Consider the following 16,170-nt stretch of genomic DNA (forward strand, 5'->3'; position numbering starts at 1 on the left):
AGGAGCAACTCGGCATCTCTACCTGCCATCCTTATCATCTGCTGCCTCCTTCCCATTCCCACAGCCGCCACCGAGGCTCAAAGCCCTCATTTCCCATCTCACCCAGGCTCTGGCGAGAATCCCCTTCTCCTCACTTAAACCTTTCTGCACGTTGCTGCCGATGAAGTTCCCTAAGGGATGTTCTGCAAGAGCCGATTTACGTGGAGTTTAACAATAGGCAAAGCTGGTACAGGTGAAGGAAGTCAAAAGCAACAATTACTTGTATATGTGGAGACAGGCTTCAGTGTTGTCCAGGAGGACAACAGGGAGATGAGGGAGACTTTTGGTTCAAATTGCTCTGCATTTTCCCCAGGATGGCTGTTATATATGTAAAAAGTCGTGGAGCCTTGTACTTAAGACTTGTGCACTTGATACATGTTAAGCCTCAGTAAGAAAGAAAAAAACAATGAAGTAGAATAAGTCTACCTTTATTTGGCAAACATCTTGGGAGTGCCAAATGTGCTGGGGAGTCAGGGATGGAACACAAACACTGCTACTCAACCTTCCCTCCACTTGCCTTCCAGACTCTTCCAGATGAACACAACTCAACTATCACCTAATACCCTCTAGATTCATCCTTTTACCACTTCAGGCCCCTCTGAAACCCCATGGGGCCTCGCTCCCATCACCACCTCCTCCTATTCCCAATTCCCTTGTGCTGAAGCCTCCCTGTGGCTCAAAGCTGAGGTCAGCTCCCAGATGAGGCTTCCTAAACCCCGGGAGGCCTGTGCGCCTTCCTCTCTGCAACCCTGCATTTCTCGGTGCCTCTCCTGGTGCCTCCTATTTGGAAGTTCTGTTTCTCCTGCCCAACCTTTCCCAGTAGACACGAGCTCCTTGAGACAAGAGCCCCACCTCTGATTCACCTGTGCTGCAAAAGCACCTGCTGAGCCCACAGATCAGGAGAAAGGGAAGAGCACCTCACACAGCCTGACAGCCTGCCTAGTGGTTGAGGGGCACTCAGGGTAAGCTGAAGCCTTGGTTACCATCACCACCACTCCCCTACCCACTCTGAGATCTCCACCCACTAGCATGAGGGGCATGGCTGCAAATGGCTTGTTAAACAAGACATTCAATGCTCCAACCAATCTCCAGAGACCTCATCAGAAAAACGGAAAAGGTAGTGCAGGAGAAGAGAGAAGGACAGGGAAGTGTGTAAATACACCCACTAGCAAGCCTCCTTCTGGGGATAGAACCTACTTATTTATGTTTACTTTTGACTCCCCCATCATAGAAGTCACCACTTATTCAGAGAAAAGTGCCTTAAAACCTTCTGCCTCAGTGGATGGGGTGCCGGGGTGACTCAGTGGATTAAGCATCCCACTCTTGGTTTTGGCTCAGGTCATGATCTCACGGTTTGTGGGTTCAAGCCCTGTGTCAGACTCTGCACTGACAGCTTAGAGCCTGCTGAGGTTCTCTCTCTCTCTTTCTCTCTCTCTTCCCCCTACCCCACTCACTCTGCCTCTCTCTCAAAATAAATTAATTAAACAACAACAAAAAAAACACTTCTGTGTCAAAGGAAAAAGTGGCCCCAATTTCTAGGCATCACATGAGTTAGACCCTGATGCCCAGAAAGCTTTCCACTATGAATTTGTGCTTCCATTTAGAATATCACTTCAAAGCATGACTTTGGTTATTAGTTTACATATACATATGTTTCACAAAGTATGTACTAATAAATATATTGATTATCTGCCATCGCCAGGGCTCTGCTAAGGAGAACAGAGGATTCAAAATTTCTAATTCACCATTCCTGTCTCCCACAGGGTTTAAAAGAAGATTGGCATATATATAGGATGTTCACTGAAGCATTATTTATAACAAGAAAAAATTAGAAACAACTTAAATATCCACCATGAGAAGAGACAAATAAAATACAGCACACTGTTTCAGAGAATACAATAGAGTAATTTAACATAAATAACTAGGAATAGCACATGTCAGTGTTAATAGATCTCAAAAATATACTGAGTGAAAAGCTTAGATTGTAGAATGATGCCTATTGTACAATACCACTTATGCAAACACATATACAGGGGCATCTGCGTGGTTCAGTCGGTTAAGCATCCAACTCTTGATTTTGACTCAGGTCATGATCTCACAGTTCATGGATTTGAGCCCTGTGTCGGGCTGTGCACTGACATTGTGGAGACTGCCTGGGATTCTCTCCCTATCTTTGCCCCTCCCCTGCTCACTCTCCATCTCTCTCTCTCTCAAAATAAACATTTATATATATACATATATATATATATATACACATAAATATATATATTGAGTTAAATATATACATATATATACATACATATATATATTGAGTTAAAAGCTTAGATTGTAGAATGATGCATATAGTACTATACCCCTTATGCGAACTCAGATGTAATGAAAATAATACTCTATATAATCCATGAATTCATAATATGTCTGCAAGTTAAAGTATGCTTTTTAAATAATATGAAGGACAGATCAGGTGTCTCTCTGGAAAGGGGCAGACACAGGATGGGCTAGATCCTGCTTTTTCCATAATTGCTCTAATTTTTTAAAAGAAATTAGGAAGTCATGGCCTAAATCCACAAGAAGCTAAGTAATGAGTTCATCAATAACCAAGACAACAATGCAAGCAACACCATGAGGCAGAATGGATTTATTGCCCAATGATCAGCATGTGCAATCATGGCCAGCTTAGAAGAGGAAGAGCTTGCTGGGCACCAGGAGCTCTAAGAAGGAGCTAAGGGGTTAGCACTTCCTTGGAAGTCTTTGGGAAATGGAATGTTGCAACAAAGGTGGATTTTGTAAAGATTAATCTGGCCACAGGTGTGCAATATAAAAATTTGCATAATGAGAGTATGTGGGGGTTTTTTCCTCATACTTGTCAGGCCCTAGGAAATTGAAGAACATGGTATTACACAAGCTGAGCTCTGAGAGGAAATCAGGTTAGGAAATGAGAGATGCATTGGTAGAAAACTTGAGCCAAATGAGCAAGTGATCAGGGACTCTCAGGGGCACGTGGGGGCCAGAAAAGTTTACTCATTAGTTTCCTTCATTGAGTTGTGAGCCCCTCAGGCACTGGGCTGTGATGTTTTCCTTCCTAAAGCCCCAGTACACAGAATAGTGCATGACGTTGAGTAACAGGCAAGCATAATGAAAGAAGGAAGGAAGGAAGGAAGGAAGGAAGGAAGGAAGGAAGGAACAAATGAACACTGCAGAAAGTTCAAAGAGGATAAGGACTTCAATGAGGTTTGTTGCTTGAATAGCTAACTCTAGCTCTGTGGCACATCTGTCTCCTTCTCCATTCTCTCCTCCAAGACCCCTCTCTTGGAGTATGACTTTGACTTGCTTCTTGGTCACCCCCACCTACCCTCCACAACTCCATCCCTAAACACAGGGGTCCTTCTTTAGGATGAGAGTGGGGAGTGGCTGTCAACTCTCAGGGAGGCATAGGATGTTGATGTCAGAAGAGGATAATATAAAAAATCATTTGGAGGGTTGAGCTGGGAAGATGCTCACTGAAATTGGGTTGGTGGGGGGAAGCAATACACATTGGTGGGTTGATGGGGGAGGATGGGATTCTAAGACAGAGATGATATGAATCGACAGAAAAGGGGATAAGGCAGGTAGAAGGACTGGGGCCAGATTTCACAAAATTGAATGAAGAACTGATTCATGCAGAAGTTTTCAAATGTGGAGCTCAGAATGTCAGGATTCCACAGACAACCTCCAAGGGGTTCCCAAACAATAAGACTGCTTTTGCCAAGGAGAGAGGATTAAAACTGGCAGAAAGACCTGTTCATCTATTATCTGTCTTACATCAGAACCTGGGTTTTGAGTAAGATTTCATTTGAAGGAAGGAGACAAGGGTGGGGAGTAAAGAGGGAGAAGGAGAGAGAAAGAGAGAGAACTGAATAACTGGATGTTCTTTCGAATGTTTTAGTTACAATGACCTCTCTCTCTCTTTCATAAAATGAGATCTTCTATAAAAAGTATTCTAGGTGGAAAAGGCTCTCCATGAATATTAGTGTTGGGCAAGACTCAGGAAAAGAATTCAACCGAAAGACAAATTCATTTGGAATCACTGTCAATTGCCCACCCCGTTTCCTTCTTAGAATTGGGATTACCCCCAGAATGTCAAGTTAAGAGACTCCAAGCCCAGGGAATGGGAAGCAGGGAGGTGTAGATGATCGGGGTTTGGTTCTTGTTAATAATCACTAACATGCTCTCAAGCATTTCTCAGGAGTTCTACTACCCTTACACACGTACTCTTATTAATTCTCACAATAGGCTGTGAAGTAGGCCCTATCACCATCTCTACTGAGCCCAGAAAGGTTGGACACCTTGCCCCACATCACACCAGATGGCAGGCAGCAGAGCTGGGCTTTGAGTCCAGGCAGCCTGACACTGAAGTCCCTGAGCTTCAGCCCGGTGTGGCAGTACCTCCCAAAGTCAAAGCCCTGAGTGAGTGTGGACGAGGTAAGGTGCATTTACCTGTGGCGAAGGTCCCGCAGGAGAAAGAGCAACACTTCTGTTTCTGAGAGGGGCCCATGTGACACAATCCTCCACAGAATATTCCAGAAACCCTGATTCTGTTAGGGCAGCTGACTTCTTGGGCCCTTGGATGGACTGACCACCAGGTGTGGTTCATTCCCATCTGGATACCACATCTTTGGAGAGCTAAAAGCTTTCTTCCCTTTATTCACTGAATAGGAAGATGACAGATGTGGCCAAACATGAGAGGAAGAGAAAGCATTTAATTTTAAAAAGAGGATTAGAAGGGGAGGAGAGAGTTATCTCAAACACTCAGAAAGCTTTCTCGAGGAAGAGTGACCAAACTTGTTTTGTGCAGTTCTAGGTGGCAGGACTAGGGTCAATGGGGAAGTAAGGGGGAGGTCAATTTCAAATCAAGAATACAAATTTATTGGGGCACCTGGGTGGTTAGGTGTCTGACTCTTGATCAGCTCAGGTCATGATCTCACAGTTCATGAGTTCAAGCCCCACTTTGGGTTCTGCACTGACAGCATGGAGCTTGCTTAGGATTCTCTCTCCCTCTCTCTCTGCCTCTACCCTGCTTGTGTGCTCACCCACTCTCTCTCAAATAAATAAACTTAAAAAAAAGAAAGAAATTGGCCACACCTGATGTAGTGAGCACTTTGACAAAGTAAGCAATCAAAGACAGAGAATCAGGAATCTTGACTGCTGAGAAAGAACTTATATGTTGGAGAGAAGATTAAATGACTACTAAAGCCTCTTCTGACATGAAGATTCCACAAGTTTTTAATTATGATGTTTCTTTTCCTTTTCAAGATTTCTCACTGAGCCAAAGACTTAAGAATGAACTCAATGGACATTCCAGACACGGAAAGCATATTGTCTTATAAGTTCCTATATTCTTCATGTCTGTGCAAAGAAAGCCCCACCTATGACAGAGGTCTATACGTCTGTCATCAGGGGCAACATATTTCACACTAATAGTACAAGTCAGAATAAATTCCATCTCCATTTGGGAGACAGTCCTCGACAGAGGAGAATTGGCCTCCTTGATTAGGAATATATGTCAGGTGCGGGTAATAGGGAAATCCTTCTGAGCCGAGCCCCAGAACCTGAGCAGTCATAATGAGACCGATTTAATGAGCCTCCTGTTCTACAATATTAATTACAACCCTGTCACAGAAGGCAGCCAGCTCAAAATAAAATAGGTAAAATGTACAGGAATTGGATCACATTCAGAATCTTTCTCCCAGATACAAATAGGCTTGCAGGCATGTACATATGTCTACAGAAAGTGAATGGATTTACTGCCTTCTTGAAGCTGTTTGGAAGAAATATTCTGGAGTCGCTCTATACAGCAGAAATGCCTCTGAACTTTGGGTTTCTCTCTCAGGACGCATCTACCCCAAACTTATCTTGTAAGCCTGATCAGTCCCAATTTGTTGCTACCCTAGAAAGAAAACTTAAAGAGGGCACCAAAGACCTTTCATGTCAAGCAGGTAGGCATACCTCCAAGCCTTTGTTTGGTCAAGTCTCACATATCTTTCATCTCAAAGAAATGGAATTTCTTCAGGTAAAATTTTAGCTGGAAATTATCATCAGTCCAGTTTAATAAATCATCACAAGGGGCCTATTACTGCTAATATGTATGGAGCACTACCAGATGCCAGGCTCTGTTTTAAGTATTTTAGCTCGGGGTGCCTGGGTGGCGCAGTCGGTTAAGCGTCCGACTTCAGCCAGGTCACGATCTCGCGGTCCGTGAGTTCGAGCCCCGCGTCAGGCTCTGGGCTGATGGCTCGGAGCCTGGAGCCTGTTTCCGATTCTGTGTCTCCCTCTCTCTCTGCCCCTCCCCCGTTCATGCTCTGTCTCTCTCTGTCCCAAAAATAAATAAAAAACGTTGAAAAAAAAAATTAAGTATTTTAGCTCATGTGATCATCACAAAACACCTGTGGTCACAACTGACCATCTGCCCTTTACAAGAAGCCCAGAGATGTTAAGCAGCTTACTGAAGGGCACACAGCCAGTTCAGTGGAGCCAGCATTCAAACCCAGGTTGACTGATTCCAGAGCCAGGGTGCTGAACCACCAGGCCATGCTGTGCACTGTGTTTGCAGGCAGCTTGTTCGTCCAGCAAGTGTTAACTGAGCACCTCCTATGTGCCAGGCACTGGGCAGAGATGAATCAGACACGAGCCCTGTCCAGAGAAGTTGGGCAATTCCCGCAGATCATGGCAAACTGTCCCATTCCCTGGGGCTCAGCAAGAGCTTTTGGAAATAGTGAAGTGTAACCAGAGACCTGAAGAGGGGACAAGAGTTACGGAGTGAATGGAGATGGGGGGGGCTGGAGGAGAGCGGATTACAGCGCAGCCCTGACACCAGAGTGTCAGAGCACAGGCACTGTGCAAATGTTGACAGGTTACGTGACAGAGAGGGGCCAGACCACCCTGAGAGGAAGAAGATGGAAGGACGCAAAACTTGAGGTTGGTCCTTAAAATTAGACACAGTGAGGGGCACCTGGCTGGCTCAGTGGGTGGGGTGTGTGACTCTTGACCTCAGGGTTGTGGGTTTGAGCCCCATGCTGAGTGGAGAGATTACTTAAAAACAAAATATTAAAAAAGAAAAGAAGAGAAAAAAGCTAGACACAGTGGAAGAAGATAGACAACGTATACAATGGATGCTTTAAATCTGTCAAAATTTTCTCATATATCCCTGACCCTCTCTCACTGTAACTCAGACCCAGGGAACTTGCCACGTGGACAAAGGGCTGACTCCAAGGGGTTAGTCGCCTGCCAGTCAAAAGACACCACTGTGTTCTCTTCTCTTTTCTGAGCTTGATGGTGCAAAGATCAGGAGCAGTGGATGAAGGAGACATGGGAGAAGACAAACCTAGGATCCTGAGCCTCAACCTGGATAGGCCGTGGCTACCCAGAATCTGACACAGGGAAGTGGAAATAGTGAAGCAAAGCCTGTGTCCACATATGCTGAATTTTCCTAGGCTTGTAAGCTCACACTGACCTCTGACCCCAGGTCCCATGGACCTGTGAACCCATGAAAGCAACCATCCCAGCTCCCCACCCCCAGTGCACAGGCCACACTGCCGGGACCACCAGGCTGGGCCCATCTCGGTGCTGCTTGTCTCTGCAGTGCTTCTCCAATGTCAGCACCCACTGGAATCACCTGCAGGGCCAGTTGAACCACAGACTGTAGGCACCCCCTCCAGAGTTTCTGATTCAGTAAGGATGGTGCCAAGAATTTGCATTTCTAACAAGTTCCTGGGTGATGCTGATGCTGGTGGTCCCACACTTGGAGAAATGTTCCTCTGTGGCACCAGGCAAGTTGCATCTCTTCAGGAAGGCCTGCCCTGGCACGCCATCCCCTCTGGCTTCTCTCCCCAGTCTTGTGCACATTACAGTTAATACATCCTGCAGAGATAAACCCACTGCCTCAGAGAAGGAGCTAGGGAGCCAATGGGACACCAGGGAACTGGACGAGCTCAGAAGCATAGGCACGCATAAGAGATGGGAATTACGGAGAACTGGGAAATTCAGGCTCCAATGAAAGTGGTCAAACTCACTCAGCTCTGGCCAGCTTTGGCTGGGTGCCATTGCAAGCCCAGCACTGCCAGGTCTTGCTCTCAAGAGAAGGCAGAAACCCCAATTTTTGTATAAAATATCCCAAGTTTTCAAAGTTGGTTCAAGAATTTTATTTTTATTTGTTTTTCATTTTGTTTAATGTTTATTTGGTTCTAAGAGAGAGAGACAGAGCATGAGCAGGTTAGGGGCAGAGAGAGAGGGAGACACAGAATCTGAAGCAGGCTCCAGACTCTGAGCTGTCATAACAGAGCCCAACATGGGGCTCAATCCCACGAACCGTGAGATTATGACCTGAGCCGAAGTTGGCCGCTCAACTGACTGGGCCACCCAGGAGCCCCAAGTTTTAAGAATTTAAAAAAACACAGACTCTTGTCAGATGGCCTCTTATAGCTTTAATAATGGGAGTTTTGGCTTGTAGTAAAGTGTTCCAATGATGTGTGTTGGCCTCTCATAGGGAGAAGATAAGAAACATATCTATGAGGGCCACTCACCCCCGTCGTATTCTTTCCAAAACCCATAACCCCAGTCTCCTCGTGAGAAAAACAACCCTGCAAACCCAGACTGGGGCCATTCTGCATGAAACCTAACTAGCATTCCTTAAGACTCTCAAGGTCATGAAAAAATAAGGGAAGACTGAGAGACTGGAACAGACCAGAGGAGATTGGAAAGAGACTGAATTGGATCCTGAAGCAAAAGGAAGGCATGGAAAAACTGTCAAATCCAGGCTAAATGAATAGTAATGTACCAATATCAGTTTCTTAGTCTTGACAAATGTACCATAGTAATGTAAAATAGGGGAAACTGATAGAGGGTATATATCAGTTTTGTTCCAGCTTTGCAACCTGTCTCTAAATCTAAAAATTATTCTAAAATTAAGAAATTAAAAAAATCATTAATTCTTGGGGTGCCTGGGTGGCTCAGTAAGTTAAGCATCTAACTCTTAGTTTCAGTTCAGGTCATGATCTCATGGTCTGTGGGATTGAGTCCTGTGTCAGGCTCCACACTGAGACTGTGAAGCCTACTTTGGATTCTCTCTCTCTCTCTCTCTCTCTCTCTCAGTCTCTCTCTCTCTCTCTCTCTGAAAATAAATAAACTTCAAAAAATAAATAAATAAAAATAAAAATCATTAATTCTTAAAAGCTAAAAAAAAAAAGTCTATGGGCAAAATTGGTTCATGGGCCACCAGTTTTCAGCCTTTAATTTTTTTTAAAAAAAGTATTCTACTTTGTAGACTCCTAGATGCGCTCTTTGGGGTCTCTGGCTTTAAACCTCCTGGTTTTAACCAAGCAAAGTTGGAGTTCCAGAAACCTTAAATCAGTTGTCTGATATGTCACAATGGAGGGAGATAATCTCTGTGTCTCCCACCCTGTCCACACCTCCTACTGTCCTCTGTTGGCTTGAGGTGTGAAAACACCTTGCTTCCTCCACCACATTATAAGCAATGTGAAAGCATCGTTCATACATTTTTAGTATTTGTAATTTATCATCTCTCACATAAGAGGTATTTAATAAATAGTCCCATTTTAATTAATACATTGAAGAGGAATGGTTTTTAACTCTCGTATCTTCCTCACTGTATTCAGGAAATGGCTGTCTAACGATTAACTGTGTAAGTCGCTTAACGACTCTGGGACATAGAATTCTTATCTGTAAAATGAGAAGGTTGGACTGGGTCCTTTCCACCAGAAATATGGTCCATAGAAGCCTGTTAGGAACACAAACTCCCAGGCCCCAGCCCATACCTACTGCATCAGAATCTGCATCTTAACAAGATTCCCTGAGGTGATTTGTATGCATTAAAATTTGAGAAGGACTGGACTAGTTCTCAAATTTTCACCTGGGGTGCTTAAAAATGCAGCCATCTATACCCCAGGACAGACCAATGAAACAAGAATCTCTGGGCATGGAGGATGACCATTAGCATGTCTAATGAGCTCCTTGGGGGCCTCACTTTGAGAAACACTACACAGCTGTGCCCTCTCAAGTCCCTCCCACCTCCCCCCCCACCCCGCCCCCACTGGACATTGTGTTTCCCCTCACCTGACAGCCTGCTCCCTGGCCCCAGAGTCCAGGGCTGCTCCTCTCTTTCCAGATCAGCAGTGCTGGCCTGGTATTCTGGCAAATTCCCTCCCAGGGAGAGGAAGGAGAACCATGGTTTGTAGCGTTAGCATGGTGAGAGTGCTCCCACCACAGCTGATCTCAGGCACCCCATGCGGTGTCACTGACCACAGAACTGGGGAGAGACCGGCACAATTAGTTCCAGAGTGGGTGGCAGCACACCGCAGCTGTGGCTCTTGTGTCACCACTCTCGTCCTCAACAAGCCAGCCCTGCCTTCGGCTGATCCTGATGCCCAGCATGTACTCACAGTCTACTGAAGCAAAGGGGGATGGAAGATAAGGCCACAGGGGAGAGTGATTAAGCGCTCAGGCTCTGAGACAGGCCTGACTTCAAATCTGGATCTGTCTCTTATGACTGTAGCCTTGGTCAGATTGCTTAACCTCTTTAGGCAACTTATTTCATATAAATAAATAAATGTGTGTGTGTGTGTGTACATGTAATATATATATACGTATGTGATATTTGCCAAATAGGCCATACACACACAATAAACACATACACTTATATATGATATATTGTATACATGCTCACAGCCTCAAGGAGCTTTGGTCTGGCCCAGATAAGGAAACAGTAACATGAAAAGTTGGGTGAAAGGTACATGGGTATCCATTTTATTATTTGTCTTTTAATTACACATATACAGTATATAATCTTTTGAGTGTGTTATTTATTACACAATTTAAAAAAGGACAATACAACCTAAATGAGGTTAATCACTAAAATGTGTCATCCCATTATCTCCCCAGCTGATCCGTGTTGCCATCTTGAGAAGTGAGGTCATGACCCACTGAGAAGCTGAGAACTTGGCTCTGTTCAGATGTCAGCTGGATGTGCGATGAAGCTAAGGGCTTCTAATTCTCTTTGGAGCTTGTGGAGGCCAAACTTGAAGAGACATGAGGAGACCCCATTCAACTAAGGAAGCACTTCCTTTATGCTTTGTGGGGACCTGAGCCAGCAATTCTATCCCTGCCACCACCGCCACCAGGGCAGACACACCAAATTCCTGTAAACCAGTAGGCAGGCTCAGATATAGGGCTCAGGGGGAAGGGCAGCATGATTCAGAAAAAACACAGACCATTTCCCCCTTCCACTGAAACACTCTTCAGCTGAAAGTTTTTCCAATAACTGAAATAAGCTATTCGTGCTCCCATCTCCCTCTTTTCCAGGTAGAAACCTTGTCTTAATGTGTTGAGTGACCAGTCTGGCATGGCAGGGCTGCTGGGGGGCAGTCAGCGTTTGACCCTGATAGTCAAGGTCATAAGCCTTTTTCTGGGCCTCCAGTTCTTTCCTAAACCAGCAGGAGGGTCAGGTGATCTCTGAAGTCTTTTGAAGCTTTAATACTCAATGGTGTGGGCCATGTGGTCATGCTATCAGGGGGAGGAAGGAACCAACATCTTCACATCACATCATCCCCTTGATTTCTTGTGTTTTTTCTGCTTTGTTCCTTAGAAGATATTTTTAGGTAAGAAATAAATAGAGCAGGCAGTTAATTGCATTTAGCCAAATAAGTTATAAAAATAGCTAATGTGTAATACAGGCACCACTCAAAGTGCTTTATAATATATATTGATTCAACTGAGGAAGACACCATTATTATCATTATCCCCAATTTACAGATGGGTAAACTGAGGCATGGAGCAATTAAGTGGTTTGTCCAGGGTGACACAACTCATATGTGGCAAAGCCAAGAACATGGATCCAAGTAGTTTGGTGCTAGAATTCATGCTGTGCTACACTGCCTTCAGATTGTATGGTATCCACATATATGCCTAATAAAGTGGCTTTTCTTCCAGGAGGTAAAGCCAGGTGATCTCATTTTATCAAGCTTGGAAACCACTAAGCATCCAGAAGTTTGAAGTCTTTATTTAGAATTGTTTTTGTCCCAGATTCTAAAAACAATTCTCTGATTTGGCCTGAAAAGATATTCAAAGATTTGGCTTAAAATTTATCAATCACTTCTTAACAGATCAGCAGTGGGATGGTTTTAAAACACAGGACAAATCAAGGCAGTAGAGAACCCACTTAACAGAAGCAGCAAAGCAGGGTTCACCCACCCCGGAGCCAAGAAGCTGTATACTTGGGGAAGTTGCTTTACCTCTCTGGATCTCAGGTGTCTCACTTATAAGATAAAGAAGTGAAGATAGATGACTTAGGAGGGACTTTGCCTCTTTAAAAGAGACTGTGAATCTCTATTCTTCCCCAACTATACGGGTTGCTGGCGATGAAGAGATAAGGCAAATGACAAGCAAGTTTCGACGGTGCTCTGAAAGCAGACACCAGACATGTAAATTCAGATCCCAGGAATGTAAGAGAAAGCTCTGGCATGGCCTTCCTATTTGAATGAACAACTAATCAATGCAGAAACAGCCAGATAATTAAAGGCCACCTATTCATTTCCAGACTGTTCATCACAGACTCATCCTTCCAACTACCTGTTTTTACCAAAGTTCATCTCAGGCACAGAAAACATAGACAAGGAGGGACCTTTCCCCTCCACAATCTCTCTTCACACTCTACTTTTCACATTTGATGACAGAAACAAATCCTTTCAAATATTCAACACAAAATGTTTGAGACTTCCAAAGTTTGTGAATCATAACATACCATCAATCTGTCCAAAACATGACAAATAGATTAGGAGTTCCTTTGTTATACCTCAGTATCTGAAGAGCAGGCACTCAACAAATATTTGTTGATTAATAACAAACATGTTGATGCAAAGTTCTAATTGTTACCAGTGAAAAATCAGGCTCCATATGTGCTGATTCTGTCCCAGTATGTATCCCCTGTGTTAATCGCACAGTCAATTCATCATCAGACCAGGCAGTGAGACCTCCTCAGAATCTACCTTAGAAACTAAGATTTTACTAGAACATCCAATGCCCAGACTGCCATCCCATGCATTTCACTGAGGAATGGGTGCAAGAGACTCAGCACATAGACACCAATACTTGAAGTCCCTGATGCTTAGGAAACCCTGAGTTTAGGACTTGATGAGGGTTTGGTGGATTATTCCCCACCCTCTTACCCATTTGGTTTTGTAATCTCCAGAGGTCAGAGCCAAAGGGGTTGGTGAATAAGTGAAAGTGCCTGGGGGAGGGAGGAAGGGCAGGATCCTTGGTGAATTTAGGAAGCCACGGTACAGCGGCCAGAGCTACTTTCTCTTAAGAACCCAGTGTTCTTACTTTGAGGGACACTGGATCTCAATGGTATTGCCACTTGATCTAGGAAAAGCCTGCCTTGTGCAAGGCAAGGACCTTGAATCAATTGTCTTCAACTGTGTCTTTGCTATCTTGACACTGGGGCAGAGTAACCTGAGGGTATTTTCTATAAGACCTTTCCTTGAACAGCGGCAAACATCCACAGCAGGCTTGATCCATGGATTAATGAGACTGAGGTCTGATAGGATCTATGGATTGCACAGGGAGATTATTGGTTATCTAAAGAAACTCTGTGCTTAGTTATCAATGTCACTATCTGAAGGTTTTGAGTGACCCTGGACCGCTATTAGCATGTGGGGACAGATGATCTTTACTTTCTGGGAGTTTAAACACTTCTTACTTATTCTAAGCAGTCATTAGCCTTACAAAGAAGACAGGGCTCCTCACTTGAAAAATTCCAGCTGGAAATGAGACCCAGCCAAGGCTTGGAGGGTCTGGTCCCAGAATTTCAATTCTGATGAGTAGAGAAGGCACATGGCCACTGGCTAAGTTTTTACCCTCAGCTGAACATGCTTCCTCTCTTAGAACTAATCACAATAACTGGCATAATTCCCCCTGTTCTTGTATAGTTCTTTACAATTGCTCAAAGACCTTCCCAGCAATATGTCATTTGAATCAACTGAATTTCAAATCTGTTTACTTAAACTTGGCATTCTGTTAAAAGTTCTCTCTCTTTTTGGCCAATTATGGAGTCCCTCTCAACTCTCTATTGTCAAGCACTCCATGGCCTCCTCTAAGCTTCCTGGCTTAAGATGACAATGGGTCAAGAGCAGTGCTGTCCAGGGGAACTTTCTGCAGTGATGGAAATACTCTATCCTTACACTGTCCAGTAGGGTAGCCACTAGCTCCATATGGCTATTGAACACTTGAAATGTGGCTAGTGTAACTGAGGAATTGAATATTAACTTTTGTTTCATTTTAATTAATTTAAATGGCACACAGGACAAGTGGTGCCATATTGCCTGGTACAATTCTGGCACAGTACAAGATAGAAAAGTTTAAATTGTTGGTCATCATCACTTACCTCCTTTCATTTCCAACTGATGCTCATTTCCACACATAGAAATTCAAAGATTTTTTTCAAACCTTAAAACAAATTTCCATATAGTCTACATAGCTTACTGCTGGTGTTGTCTGCTCTCCCCCGAAATGCAAATATGGTTCAACACAATGTGCAGCAGTAGCAACTTTATTCTTCTGTAGGGTCTAGGAACCTTCACATCCCTGCTGGGAGGGCTCCATGCTCTCAGGCTTGTGAATTCCCCACCCTGCACCCACACAGCTCGGGGCTTCTAAAGAGTGCCCTTTGTCTCCTTGCCTTGTGTGTCAAGGAGGCAAAGGGTTCTGCTGCATGGCAATTAATCAAATGGCCCACTTCTACCTTTGATCTGAGAGAAAATAGTCAAGATAACATTGACGAGGAGAAAGTGAGAGACACTAACAGAAATGGGGGGGGGGGAGAAACTGCTAGAGACAAGGGGGAAAGGGAAGGTGGAAAGGAGAAGAGAGAGATGGTAGCAAAAGGCATGGGTATTTCATTCTCTGTTCTATATTCTTAGAAAAATAAAAATGTCCCATACCACTGTGGCAAGTCCCTTTTTTGCTATTAGCCATATTCAAGCCACAAGACATGCTAAGTCAGAGAAGAGGTCTGATAGAGCCTTATTGGGAAGAAATAGGTTTTGATAATACCTATTAACTTCTTACTCCAGGATCTCAATGACTAGTCTTCACCCAAGTCAACAAGAGGTATACCTAAAGGCAACACTCAGGGAGAGCTTGACTAAGACTGCGATCCAAGGAAAATATGGTAAGCTTGCAGGTCTCTGAGAGCTGCTACAGACATTTAAACTTTCTTTATCCTGATTGAAAAACCAGAAATCCACGATTAACTGCAGAGAAGGCAAGAACTAGTAATCATTGGTGATTAAATACAATTGCTTGGTAGCAAAACCCTTCTCAAGGCCTTGCAGGGTTTACCTTTAAATGCAGCTCTTTAGACAATGGCTGGGTGGAGGGCAGCCCTGGAAAAGAGGATTGAAAAAGAATGGCATCATTTTGTTTGACTAAAGAGAAATGAAGTATTCAAAAACAAGGGTTATGTTGGCATTTGTTTTGCTTTCCTTAAAAAAAAAAAGAGAAGAAAAGAAAAAGAAAGAAAAAGAGCTATAATATGTGTTCCTTTTGTACATCTTAAAAACATGTTAGGTACACACTGAGCTGATAGATATGAAAAATTATGAATATTCTGCTCAATAATTAAGCATGTCTTCTTTTCTTGGCCCTTTTAATGACAGCATTTCCTGCAAAATCCATTTGAATCCAATTCTTTGATATTTAAAAAAATGGAGATTCCTCTAATTGATTCATAGAGCAAGTTTATTTATCCAAAGGAATTGAGAAAAGTTAGGTTTGGAGATAACTGCTTCCTTATGAGGTTACTAGCTGGCATTATTCAGAGATGCAAGAAACTGATCTGCAGTTTCTCTAAAGAGCACACTTGATGATTTCACTCAACTATATAAACACACAGACCCAAACATACTTACCCTCTTCACTGCTGTGAGCTTGGCTGGATTGGGGGCCAGGCTATAACGTTATAAATGTTCTAAATGAGGAGCCCCACTCTCTCGTGTTCTGTAAAACACGTCCAGTTTTCTGTCACCAGACATTGGAGTCAGGTTATATCCGTCACAGGTGAATGGGTTCGTTCTCAGCCTATCC

The sequence above is a fragment of the Panthera uncia genome, chromosome D2, assembly GCF_023721935.1.
Source record: "Panthera uncia isolate 11264 chromosome D2, Puncia_PCG_1.0, whole genome shotgun sequence".
Classification (NCBI taxonomy): domain Eukaryota; kingdom Metazoa; phylum Chordata; class Mammalia; order Carnivora; family Felidae; genus Panthera; species Panthera uncia.